Below are 15,000 nucleotides of genomic sequence, written 5' to 3' on the forward strand. Positions count from 1 at the left end.
ACCTATTTAGTCAGCGACTTATAGACACTCAGAGCTCTCGTCCCCAAAATGTCCCGTTTTTAATGTTAAGGGCCTTCTTTTAACTGTCCCAAAAGTGACAAGTCATTTCAAGCCTTTTAATGCTATCAATGAGTGCAGTAAGTGTGATGTGGTTCCCTGGGTGTGTTTGAAGCATGCGTATGGGGCCGTTGACTTGCAGTTAATTTATTTACAGCCTTCTGGGTGAAGGGGGACATGTTTGGCCATGTGACGTGTGATGATTTGGACTATGACCTACATTACAGCCTGCACATTATGTGTCTGTGTCTGTGTGTGTGTGTCTGTGTACGTGTGTGTGTGTGTGTGTGTGTGTGTGTGTGTGTGTGTGTGTGTGTGTGTGTGTGTGTGTGTGTGTGTGTGTGTGTGTGTGTGTGTGTGTGTGTGTGTGTGTGTGTGTGTGTGTGTGTGTGTGTGTGTGTGTGTATGTGTGTGTGTGTGCACGTCCGTGTGTGTGTATGTGCACATGTGTGTTTGAGCATCTGTGTGTGTGCATGCGTACGTGTGCGTCTCTGTGCATGTGTATGTGGATGTATGCGTGCATGTGTGTGTGTGTGTGTATGCGCGCTTGTTGCATAAATTAAGCGACACATTAATGATTGACTTCAGCAGTGACAAGTGGCTCACATGACAGGATGGAGGGGAAGGTTTGTTAAGAAGTAAAGTGCAGTGCAGTGCAATAGCCTATGCTAGCTGTTTACTTTTAGCTGTTAGCTATTATGAGTCTGTTTTGCTAACGGCATAAGACCATGCTTTTGGGGGGGGATACTCCACTAATCTGAGTGAGTAATGACTAATTTGTTAATAGTATTTGCTTTCCTACGCTTGTCCTCTTGAGAGTCTCTCTGTCCTCACTTTTTGGTGTGCGTGTGTGTGTGTGTGTGTGTGTGTGTGTGTGTGTGTGTGTGTGTGTGTGTGTGTGTGTGTGTGTGTGTGTGTGTGTGTGTGTGTGTGTGGGTGGGGAGTGACACAGCGCAGCGGTCGATGTGTGTTACCCCCCATCTCTCTCCTTTTTTGCCCAAGGAATACAATGGACATTGTACTAGGTAGGGAGACACTCCTGGACACTTTATTGGCCACTCAGCTAAGGCACATGTGACACTGTGGACACTTTACTTTTTGGTCTGTGTGTGTGTGTGTGTGTGTGTGTGTGTGTGTGTGTGTGTGTGTGTGTGTGTGTGTGTGTGTGTGTGTGTGTGTGTGTGTGTGTGTGTGTGTGTGAGAGAGAGAGAGATATATGCCTTGGCAAAATGTATGTAACAGTGAGCTATATATATGGTTATTTTATGTGTAACCATGTGTGTAATGTCTCATGAGCAATGTCTTTATTTATGTATGTGTGTATGCTACTTGACACCTTAATTGGGATCCCCCTGGGATCAATAAACGATACTCTACTCTACTCTACTCTCTACTCTCAGTCTGTCTCCTCCATGTGAGGGGTCATATTTCAGTGGCATGTGGCATTTAAGGTCATAGTGGCATGGTTCACTTAGGCCAGTGCTTCCCAAACCGGGGGTCAGGATACCTCAGGGATTCACGGAGATACTACTAGGGGGGGGGGGGGGGGGGTCGCAGACAGAATGGACTTTTTCCAGACATGTTTTTGGTGTTTTAGACTTTATTAGTGACAGGACAGGCGAGAAAGACAGGAAATGTTTTGGGGGAGAGAGAGAGAGAGAGAGATGGGGAAGGTTTGTCAAATGAGCCGGGCCAGAATCGAACCCGGGCCGGATTGAAACCCTGGCCGGAATCGAACCCGGGTCGCCAGCGTAGCAGCCCAGTTCCCTACTGTTAGACAGGAGGGCTGACAGAATGGAGTTTTTTATAAAAATGGGAGAAAAGACATGAATTCATGAATTATTTAATACACATACTCACTTATAAGGCCAATAAAAAGGGGTTAAACTTTAAAAAATCAAATGTATGTATTTTACTCACTGCTCCTGAAGGACTTTTGCAGGATTTAAAGTCTCAGTATGGATTGAAGCTGAACTAATGCATATGCATCATGCGTTATGCATTGGCCTCCTCATGGCTGCTATGGCAGCGAACAAAAATTAAATACTCATCAACTCCTTACAAATGTAAAATTGAATCATGCTTCGAAATGCTGCAAATATGTGAAAATCAAAAAAATGGTGGACTGTTCCTTTAATCTACTCCTTCATGTTTTCTGCTGTACTCATATACAACATGAGAATGGCGCACAGCATCTTCTGCACCACCAAACCCCCAAGTGCGATATTGCATGTATATTACATGCATGCGAAATGTTGATGTATTGCTTTTAGCATACGTTGGCCCCTCTTAGATATGTTCTACCTCCCAGGCTTTATGCAAAACATGTGCTTTTACTGACTGCATTTCATTCCTTTAGGCCAATGTTTCTCAAACTTTTTCAGACCAAGGACCATTTTGTCCTCCCAAAAATGTTCAAGGACCACATGTCAACTGAAGTGACAGTTGAGGGGTGTTAGTTCAACACTGCTAATTTCGATGCAGATCACTGACTTTTTTATTCACATTACAAGCCCTTTTTATTTTTGTAATTATGAAACCAGTATAGCCTATTGCTAGCGCGTCTGGGAAAAGTAGAAATCCCCTCACGGACCACCGGAGCTCTGTCACGGACCACCAGTGGTCCCCGGACCACACTTTGAGAATCACTGCTTTAGGCAGAGACAGAAATATAGACTCTGGAGTACATATTTACAAATGTCATTCATCTCATCTGCACTTGTAGTGTATGTAGGTTTTCAATGTACCAGTCTAGTGTGTTAGGAACATTGATGTAGAATTTTGTTTTTCTCTCCCTTCTGCCCAGAGCCGGATTAAGATGGCCTGGGGCCCCTAGGCTACTGGTTGCTGTGGGCCCCCCTAGAAGGCAAATTTCACGTCAAATTTACATAGACACTGTCTTAATCACGTGCTAGGAATTCAGGATAACATATCTACCAACTGTACTGAACTTTTTCAAAACTGCATCTTGTCACAATTCTGCAATTCTTCACTTTTTGCCAATCAGGGGCCCTCTGGCAGGTGGGGGGGCCATAGGCTGCAGCCATATCTAGCCTGTGCATTAATCCAACCCTGCTTCTACTCTTCTTGTACAGCATGCTGTTGTCAAAAGTGATCATTAAGATGACAATGATTGTTCCGCACATACAGTATGTCTCTATGATATATAAATAGCATAGAGCTGTGACATTTTCAGTGATGATGAATATCTTGACGTCGATGAGCTGGGATTGCATATGGCCTCGATTTCCCTGGTGTCTGCGCTTACAATGCGCCAGGTGTTTTTGTCACTTGTGTCACTGCTGTGGCAGATATGATGCCCACACTCGGCAGGTGGCCTGTTTATACTGTAATGTATATATAGGCAATACTGTGTATTGTAGATAGATCATGTACACAAACATTACCAAAAATATACAACACACCAGTGCCATCTGTCCATGGCTGGATTGGCCCTAAGGCACACAGGGGCATTTGCCCGGTGGACTGTTGATGTTTTTTTATTATTATTATTATTATAATTTTTTTTTTTCGACTTCATTTGATAGGACAGTGTGAGAGGTGGGCAGGAAGCGAATTGGGAGAGAGACGGGGAGGGGTCGGCAAAAGGACCTGGGCAAGGGAATCGAACCCGGGTCAGCCGCATGGCAGGCGAGTGCCCCACCAGTTGGCCACGGCAGGGCTGGACTGTTGATGTTTTCGGCCTGTTCGTCCATTTACTGTAGTGATATCAGTCCTCATGGTGCCACAGCTGACCTCTCTTAGTCACATTTAAATATTCATTTTGGCTGTTGTGTTCAAAGTATCCTATCTTATAATAGATGACTACAAAAGGAGTTTTTCCTCACCCCCAGGGGCCACATCTGAGTGCCCAATTTCAGTGTGACTATCTATGACTTATGCTAGACCCAGCCACTATGGACCTTACGCATCTAAGAATCCTGGTCCTAACCTACGTTGACCTTATGACTCTACAATCTCTATCTCTTCTTCCTCTGCCTTCCTGCTATCTCTGCCTCTCCTCTCTTCCTCTCCTTTTAAATCCATCTCTAACAATTATGTTTTTTTCCTAATTTGTTAAGCACTTTGAGTTGCATCCCTTGTATGATACAGTGCTATACAAATACAATTATTATTATTATTATTATTATTATTATTATTATTATTATTATTATTATTATGGAGGTCAGCTTTCATTGAGGCAGCTGGTTGTGTTGACTGGGGTTTAAGGTGAGCACTAACATTTATACAATTATTGTTATTATTATTACAAATGTTGTCATGGCCTTCATTATCTCCCTCAATGCTTGGCGGACTGGTCTTGGCTGAAAATGCCCGGCCTGACTTTTTGCCCCAGTCCAGCAGGGACGGATTATGACTCCATGGGCCCCTGGGCCAGACAACCAGAAAGCTCCCCCCCCCCTTAATGGAGGTTGCTAGTTTACATAACGATTCAGGGTGATAGGCCAGGTGTGAGAGACTATGTTGTCAGGGGTTTTGGGGGGGTTGTCCACTGAGAGAATAGGACAAAAATACAAACAACAGTTGTTAAAAGTGTGATTTAAAGGCAACATGAGAATGCAAATATAGAGGCTTGGGCTTCAGGGCCCCCTTGACTTTTGGACCCCTGGACCTGTGCCCGGTAGGCCCGTGCAGTAATCTGTCCCTGCAGTCCAGCCCTTGGCGGACTGGTCTTGGCTGGTGAAAAAGTGGATCGCACTCGGGTTCTTCTATTCTTCTTTTTTATTTTTTATTTACATAGCAGCAGAAGTGTACACAAATGTTTCGGCTATTGCCTTCGTCACGGTGTATGAACTACTACTTCTGGGACTGGTCTTGGCGGGAAAATGCCCGGCCTGACTTTTTCTCCCAGTCCAGCCCTGCATCTGTTTGTGCTGAGGAACTGTGGTGGTGAGGGAAATCCTCTCAGGATGAGGAACTAGATGGACAATTTATGGACACAGGATGTGACACATACTGTACATAGTACAGTCAATAAACCCTTTGGAATGAACATGCACACACATTATGACACTCGCCAACATGCATTCTCTCGTGCGCGCGCGCACACATACTCACACACACACACACACACACACACACACACACACACACACACACACGCGCGCGCATGCACACACGCACACACACGCGCGCGCATGCACATGCACACACGCACACACACACACACACACACACACACACACACACACTCGCACACAGACACACACACACACTAACACACACACACAAACGCGCGCATGCACACATACACACACACACACACCATTTCAAGGAGATCCTAACCTTTCAAAAAAAATATGACAATTTTATTGGCTGTCACCAATGTCACATTTTTTTTTCTTGATTCTTTGATTGCAATCTCACACTTCCTCCTTCACTTCACTTCCAGTGGATTTAAATGTGCTGTGGCACTCTGTAATACCCTTTTCACACACACACGCGCGCACACACGCACACACACACACACACACACACACACACACACACACACACACACACACACACACACACACATATAAACACACACACACACACACACACACACACACACACACACACACACACACACACACACACACACACACACACACACACACACACACACACACACACACACACACACACACACATACATACACACACACACACACACACAAACACACACACACATACACACACATATACACACACACACACACACACACACACACACGCACACACACACACAGACACACACATAAACACACATATACAGTACATGCCATAATACACTTCAATTTGACCCCCGGCCCTTCCTGCAGCAACACATTCACACAGCTTTGCAATGTGCCAACTGATAGTAATTGCCCCCTATAATTAGAAATAAGATGCAGCGTGTGGCCCTTTTCCTCATAGGCGGACACACGCACACACACACACACACACACCCATGCGCGCGTGTGCACACACGCACACGCACACGCACACGCACACACCTTTCCTCACTGAAATAGATTCTGCCACCAAAAGAAAAGAAATGAAAAAAAAGGCAAAAGAAATGCATAACCCCATTTGAGGTCAAATTCTGAGATGGTGATTTATAAATAGGAAATTACCCCTTGCATATTTTATACATGACTCCTGTGTTGGCCATTTCCGTTTTTTTTTTTCATTTTCTTCTTCCCGTTCTTCCTCTTCTTTTTTTTTTCTTTTTCGAATGCCATGTTCTCAGGAAGACCGTGTTGAAATATTTAGGGTAACAGGAGACAATTACATGCCTGGTCTCATTCAGACAACTCTAGTCTTATGCGTTCCCATGTCCTTTTCCGTCTGCTTCTATTCTATCATGTTTTTACTGTAACTCACTTTTTTTAATCTTTCTTGTCTCCTTTCCTTCTTCTGTTCCATTCTCTGGTGTCTTGTGCAGTCATTGCTGGGCTTTTTTTTACTTAAAAAAAAAACTATTTCCGTCCTTTTTTTTGCTTTAATTTCTGTCGTCATTTTTTCTTTAACTACTGTTTAAGATTCTTAATTATTGATGATTTTGTTCTATTCTGCTATCACTTCTTCATATTGCATTCTGTTGTCTTTTCGCTTTTCTTTCATGCCTTTATTGTGACAGGACAGTTACAGAGGGACAGGAAATGAGTGGGGAGAGAGAGAGAAGGGGGAAGGTTCGGCAAATTACCCGGGCCGGAATCTAACGCAGGTAACCCAGTACCCTACCACGGCAGGGTCATCTTTTCGCTTTTCTTTGAAAAGCCAGGCATAAGATTGGGAGTTGTCTGTACAGCTTGCCGTCAAGGTCAAGAATGAAAAATCGGCACATTTCTCTATTATGTTGGAATAAGTACTCAGGTTTCAGGTTTAGGTTTCAGGTTTCAGGTTTATTTTTTTAAAAAGGGACAGCATATATTACCAGCATTTAAACAAAAATGCTAAATACACAAGATTATAGCCATGAGGGTAATTTCCATCTTTTGTCCTTTTTAGGTTTTCATTTTTTTTTACTTGAGAAAAATAGTATCAGTTATTAGTCTTTTACAGTGAGATTCACTGGCCTTGGCTCATTTTCTGTGAGGAACATGAATCCGGAAAAAAACAAGAAAACAATGTGAGGGTAAGGGTGAATATGAGCTATGATTTTTTTCCTTTTTAAATTATTTTTCCATATCCTCGGTTCCAAATGACCTGAACAGAAACAAAATTACGAACACATTTTTAAGGGTTAAAGGACATCTGTTGAGGTGCACAAGTGTCATGTGTTTCCAAAACTAAATTCCCTTCTTTGCTCAAAAGCTTGACCTGAATTTGGATTCGTCTGCACAGTGTGCTGCCAAAATAAGGACAGAGGAAAAAATCTATAGCTTAATCTAAATTCACAAAACATTTTAGAGCCCCTTGATAATGGTGGACCTCCATATTGGCATTCATTCTTGGCAAATGTCAGCGCAAAACACATTCACATGCACACACAGACAAGCACTCGTGCACACAGACACAAACACACACATGCACACACACACAGTCACTCGTGCACACGCACATACACACACACAGACATTTAACCACCTCACACAACTCGCTGGCATATGGCTCTGCTAATGTTCAAAACCAAAATTGAAAATGCGTATGAAATAATAATCTTCCCTTTTTAGGGTGTTTGTTTTGCCGTGTCCAGACCGGGGTCAGCCCAATGTTCCCACGGCCCATTGGTCCCACAGCCCATTGGTCCCACATTGCTAAGACTTTTGCGTTTTTTCAAAATTAGACCCAATGGTCCCACAGCCCATTGGTCCCACAGCCCATTGGTCCCACATCACTAAGATTTTTTTATTTAATTTTAGGTCCGTTGGTCCCACAGTCCATTGGTCCCACAGTCCATTGGTCCCACATCACAAACAGTTCAATGGGCTGTGGGACCAAGGGACCCACTAGTTTGACGCCCTCTCTGTACTTCACATGGTAATCAAACATTTCAAACAAGTGATTTAAGGTTAGTGTTAGGTTTAGGGTTAAGGTTAGGGTTAGGGTTAGGGACTGTACGTTATTTACCGGGGGGGGGAGGGCTGGTGCGCTGGAAGTCCGGTCAAAAAAAAAAAATCATGGCCCCCCCCTCCACCTCAATTTTTTTCCCCATGGCCCTCCCTCCATTTCAATTTTGTTTTCCCATGGCCCTCCCCCTACAGGTAAAAAATAATAATATGTAAAATTGGTAGATGAACAACCATCATGAGAACAGTCAGAGTATAGCCTACATCAAGGGCGGTTGTCTGCACTAGGCCTATTATGTGCTATCGATATCAATGGATACCTAAGCCGCTAGAATCTACCTCTGCGGCTGCATGGGATGCCTTTTAACTCCACTGTCACCAAGACAAATTGCCTTCACTATTTTTTTACGTGTTAAGTAAAAATAATAATAATAATAATAATAATAATGATAATAAAAACTTCCATTTCAATACCAATGTCCGAGTTGTTACTACTGTAAAGACAAACAGCGCCTTTCACAAGGTACGTTTTACATGTTCAGCACAGTAGCGAAGCCAGGGACGCAGGAACTGGTTTTGACCAGGGGGTGATGTGAAAAAAAAATCTGGTTTTTAGATGCAATTTCCTGCGTTCTAATCAATTTTAGGGTGAGGAATGGCGAATCACATCTGAATAACTTCCTCATGTTTTATGTAGCCTAAACAAGGATGGCTAGATTTAACTTTTTTTTTCTTTAACATCTCACTTTGACATTATTAAGTTCTTGCGGAAGTGAAACGCGCACCTGATGTGGAGGTGAGGGCGCGTTCACGAGCAAATCGCGCTGCCTTGACAGTTTGTCTCTTCAGCATGGGCAGTGTGCAATGTGTGAAATTAGAAGAAATGCTTTGACTAGGCTATGCGATGCACTCGTGAGAGGTGACCGGGCTTTCAAATAATTTAGATTTTCTTGCAATTGCGACTGTGGATCAGGTGCATCTCGATCAGGACCCCTGTCCTGTCTCCCAGACCGCGCATAAAAGCACGCACGCACACACACAGGCATAGCTCTACCTTCCCGAATGCAATTACACTCTGACGGCCAAAGAGTTCGGGATGTGATCGGAGCAAGAAGTAGGCTAAGCGCCAAAGCAGCTCGAGCCATTGCTGGCTATTGATACAGGGAGAATGAGAAAGCCACCTTTAGTTTGCATTTAACGTAGGCCATTAAGACGCATTAATAGGTGGTGCTATGGTGGTCAAATCAGCAGCAAGAGGCAAAAGGAACAAATTGCCAAAACAGAACCAGTACAACATTCCAAAACATCCAACAATAGCAGAGCCATTACACACCGCGGCAATTCAACTTTGACAACTGTGATGAAAGACAAGCCAGGCACACCATCGGCTGTGCTCTCCTTCAGATTCACCCCATAGCCAACTCCGAGGCTAGGCTAGACTACTTCACCAGCAACAGGCAAGACCTAGCATACCAATACACGCTTCTACGAATCCAATGTCCACAGCAAGAAACAAAAGTAGGCCTACCTGACACGATGCACAACTTTGGTGACATTCCCTTCTCCCGTCACGCTTTAAATGTACATAATTCCTCGCTTAGTTGGTCCGTTTTTGTTCACCAAAGTGATGAGACTTCTCTTCACAACAAGTTAGCTCCTCCAATGGTTTCAAGACCTTATGATGCATGGCCAACACATCGCTGTTAATACCACTTTTATTACTACCTTGACACCACAAGCTAACAAAACAAACTCGCGTCACTGCACCGTTCTACCAAAGTACGTCTAGGCCTAGGTACTGTTCTTTCCGGTCTGGTTGGGGTCTAAAAGTTCTTTGAACACAAATGTAAAGCACACGGCGGTGCCAATAAATAAAATCATGACTTACCAGAGGCTGTGACCACCAGTTGACTACAACACCTCTCCAAAATTCCTCTGGAAATGCCCATCCAATTCGTTGTCAAAACTTCCCAAACTGTTTAGCTCATATAGTTCAACTCAGCTAGTTTGATATTTGCTCACGGGCATTTTCTATGATGCTCAATGTTCCTCCGTAGCACTAGCAATCCTACAGTGAAAGAGAGTCAGCGCAGGCAATCTACAGTAGCTGCACCTGATAGTTTTTTGACTAGATACACGCTTCAGTGCTATATGCACCGGGACCGTGCATCGCAAAGCGATGTGTTTCAGAGCATGTTTTATTATTGTTTAAAAAAAAATAAATAAAATAAAATCGTTTTTTTCCCCATGGCCCTCCCCCTAACTCCGATTTTTTTTGCCATGGCCCTCCCCTCCACCTCATTTTTTTTCATCATGGCCCTCCCCCCCCTACGCACCAGCCCTCCCCCCCCGGTAAATTACGAACAGTCCCTTAGGTTTAGGGTCGTATGACGTAAGCGGTAAGTTCCGAAAGGGCGTCGAACTAGTGAGTCCCGTGGGACCAATGGGCCTAAAAATTCAAATAAAAAAGCAATGTGGGAGCAATGGGCTGTGGGAACAATGGACTGTGGGACCAATGGGCCTAAATAATGAAAAAAGTCTTAGTGACGTGGGACCAATGGGTTGTGGGACCAATGGGTTGTGGGACCAATGGGCTGTGGGACCAGTGGGCCGTGGGACCAATGGGCTGTGGGACCAGTGGGCCGTGGGAACATAGGTACGCTCCCTCCAGACCAAGAGCGAACTACGCTGCCTGGTAGCGTGGGTAGCAGAAGAAGTTTTGCCTTGAATTCGCTGTATTAGCTCGAAACGCAGCATTGACATGTTTGATTCAGCTAATCACATAACGGCTCTAGCTTGACAGCCTGGGACATTCGGAGATATGAACGTTCCGATTGGTTGTCGCCGAACAGCGTCAGAGCGAATTCGCCTGCGATTAGATTTAGTTTAATCTTCAAAATTCGCTCTGGTCACGCAAGAAGCTTCGCTCCTGGCGAATTCGCTTTGGTAGCGCAGGTCGCGTGCCCTCCATAGAAAAATAATGACTTCCGTCGCTTCGTTCGCTTCGTTCGCTTCGTTCGCTCTTGGTCTGTACACGGCATTTTAAAGCACACTAGTGAATTATGTTATTGATTCTTGATTAAATATCAATGCTAAAATTTGTGGAGTAGGTTTTTCCACTGGTCTAAAATGCCCCAAGGCTCATGTTTTTAGTTTAGTTAGTTTTTAGTTTAGTTTTAGTTCCCTTTAGTTGTTTTTTTTCTGCTGGTGAAAGAAGACAGCTGACTGATCAATAAATGATATATCAAACACAACATCCCAATGTTCTTGTTAGAAGTTTCCGTTCTTGTTAGCAAGGATGCAGAAAATATAAATGTTTTGGAGAAGAAGTATGAGAATAATACAGCTATATCTTAAATCAGATTCTATTGAGTGTGTGATTCTAGGTTTGTTTTTTAACACAAGGTTCCCATTTTACGTAATCTTTGATATTCTCACAGTAGGAACTGTTCCTAGAGTAGGTCAGACCCAACATGAAAATTTAGGTGCTGTTTATACATTCCCGGGTATTTTTATATACGAAGACCTTCCCCTTCGGTTGTGCCTTTCGTTGACAAACAAACAAAGGGTTTCCTTCTATAAACGAAGCTCCAAAAAACTCAGGCAAAAGTGGAGATTTAAAAAAAAATCTCTGGTTAGCGTTTGTATAAAAGCAGAGATAAACGGAGACTTCTACTTACGGCGCACATATTTATGGCATATTTAACATATTTATGGCAGCTCTTAACAGCATATTTATGTGTATTTTCCTTTGATGTGAACGAAAATATTTTGCGAAGGGTAGAGAAGAAAAATTTTGTTTATCAAAATACCCAGGTATGTACAATAAACAGCACCGTAGTATTCGTCAGCTGCACACTATTCCATTCAATGTTCTATTCCATTCCATTGGATGTTCCGTTCCATTCTATTCCATTCCATTCCATTCCATTCAATGTGCAGTAGTTCTGTTCCAATATGAGGAATTCTTTGGAATGAGTAGTTCTGAGAGGGTTTCATTTGGAGATTGGCATCTATGTCTAGGGATTGAATGGATCCTGTATGAGGAGATTCAAGGAATTCTCAGAAGGATTTGAGTGATCTGATCTAAACTAGTCAGGAGTGGTTCTTTAATGCCTATGATGTGTCACAGGGTTTCTGCTCACAATCGCTTAAGAGATTGTGCATTGGGGAAATTTCTTGGTAACTTTTATTCATAAGATATTCATGAGGTTCTGTTTTGGATGTGTTACAAAGTGTGATTTTTTTCACGAAACACATCAGCTGGTTCTGCTTTGAGGCATTTGAGTAGATTCTAGTCACAGCACATCATTAAATTTTGCTCTGAATGAATGAACCGAGAACTTAGAGGTCTAACAAGAGAATGTCATTTTGCGTATTCAAAAGACTTATATGTGAGGGGTGACAAGATTTTGTTCTGAATGATTGAACAGATTAATTTCTCCCTGGGAGGTTTACAGAGGATTAAAGTGAGTTAAGTTAGAATAATTTGATGAATCTGTTTTGAGTTAAATGTGGATTTAGGTGCGATTTGAATTACAGTGCTTTGTGGAATGCATTAAAAAGACTCTTGATTCTGAGCCAATTCTTTGGGGGGAAAAATCACTAAATCCTTGAACTGACTTAAAACAGGGTAAATTATCGCATACTGGTCGACTTTGATTCACTTAATGTTAACTTTGCTGAACAAAACATCTCATTGCCACTTCATTGTGCTCACTCCTCAGACCTGTCTAGTTTGATGAAGCCTTGGACTACGCTCTCTCTCTCTCTCTCTCTCTCTCTCTCTCTCTCTCTCTCTCTCTCTCTCTCTCTCTCTCTCTCTCACACACACACACACACACACACACACACACACACACACACACACACACACTCACTCACTCACTCACTCACTCACTCTCTCTCTCTCTCTCAGACACACACACACACACACACACACACACACACACACACACACACAGACACAAATACACATGCACACACTGACACACACACACACACACACACGCTCACACACACTCTCTCTCTCTCTCTCTCAGACACACACACACACACACACACACACACACACACACACACACACACACACACACACACACACACACACACACACACACACACACACACACACAGTCGATGTTTTTCAGTTGTTGTTTCTACAGTGTTTGGTTTGGGTCGGCTATTGATCCTGTAGTCAGTTCAGTGTATTTGCCAAGTAAACAAAACAACTGCATTGGAGTACCGAAGTAGCCTAATTACAGAATCACACACACACACACACACACACACACACACACACACACACACACAGACATGCACACACACACACACGGACATGCACACACACACGCACGCACTCACGCACGCCCACACACACACACACAGGCGCACACACACGGACATGCACACAAAAAAACACAAACACAAATACACGCGGACACGGACACGTGTGCACACACACACACACAAACAAAAACACACACAAACACACACACACAGACATACACACACACACACACACACAGACTTACACACACGCGCAGACACCGTCCACCGCAGCATTGCTCTCAAAGACCAAACAAGCAGCCTTATATACAGACTAGATTCATATTCCAAACAATGCACACACACACACACACACACACACACACACACACACACACACACACACACACTGATGTATGCACGGACACACAGACGTATGCACGCACGCACGCCCACACACACTCAAACAAACACACACACACGCACACACAGACACCACACACACACACACACACACTGATGTATGCACGGACACACAGACGTATGCACGCACGCACGCCCACACACACTCAAACAAACACACACACACGCACACACAGACACCACACACACACACACACACACACACACACTGATGTATGCACGGACACACAGACGTATGCACGCACGCACGCCCACACACACTCAAACAAACACACACACACGCACACACAGACACCACACACACACACACACACACACACACACACACAATTACCGACAACGGTAACATGATGCTGTACAATCAATGGACACTGGCTGTCATGGTGACTAATGACCCAATAAGGAAGTGGATAAGATATGGGGACAGAGGTACGTGTGTGTGTTGTGTTGTGTGTGTGTATGTGTGTATGTGTTTGTGTGTGTATGTGTGTGTGGAAATAAATGCTTAGTAATTCCCCTGGTAGAAACATTATGTGTGTGTGTCTGTGTTCATGTGCGTGTGTCTACAGTATGTGTGTGTGTGTGTGGTGTGAGTATGTGTGCATGTGTGGTGTGTGTATGTGTGCGTGTGTGGTGTGTGTATGTGTGCATGATATCTTATATGGGAGCATTAGGTGTGGTAGTCCCCATTTGTCAGCCAAAAGTTCGTAGTCGGAAAGTTGTAAATGCTTTCCAGATACATGCAGTCTTATAGATTTTTAGAGAACACACGCACGGACGGAAACACACGCACACACACACATGCACGTATACACACACACGCACGCACACACACACACACACACAAACAAGCATGCACGGCCACACACACACAAACACACACACACGCTTGCACAGTCACAAACACACACACACACACACACACACACACACACACACACACACACACACACACACACACACACACACACACACACACACACACACACACACACACACACACAGGGCCAGTGGACAGTGAGCACTGCAACCAAGGGTTCTAGGGAGAGCTCCATGATTATGTAACAACAACTATTGTCATTTGTTTTTTATCAATATATTAATAACATTGATTACAATAACATATTATTTTCAATGACATTGTCTATTTTTACTCAAGGTTCAAAGTCAGTTTCCTTATCTCTCATAATCACACATATTTTCTTCAACATTTTTTTCTACTTCCATATACTGTGGTACCAACAACATCTTTGGT

General features: G+C 43.6%; 1 protein-coding gene across 1 annotated transcript in view; it reads left to right on the plus strand.

The window, feature by feature from the left end:
* The first annotated feature begins 708 nt into the window (after positions 1-708).
* Positions 709-15,000, plus strand: part of LOC134437447 (phospholipid-transporting ATPase ABCA1-like) — a 633,180-nt gene continuing 618,888 nt past the window's right edge. Inside the window, exon 1 of the mRNA XM_063186937.1 lies at positions 709-818. The gene's annotated coding sequence lies outside the window, so the exon portion shown is untranslated. The remainder of the gene's footprint in view (positions 819-15,000) is intronic.

This window comes from Engraulis encrasicolus, chromosome 21, assembly GCF_034702125.1.
Source record: "Engraulis encrasicolus isolate BLACKSEA-1 chromosome 21, IST_EnEncr_1.0, whole genome shotgun sequence".
Lineage (NCBI taxonomy): Eukaryota > Metazoa > Chordata > Actinopteri > Clupeiformes > Engraulidae > Engraulis > Engraulis encrasicolus.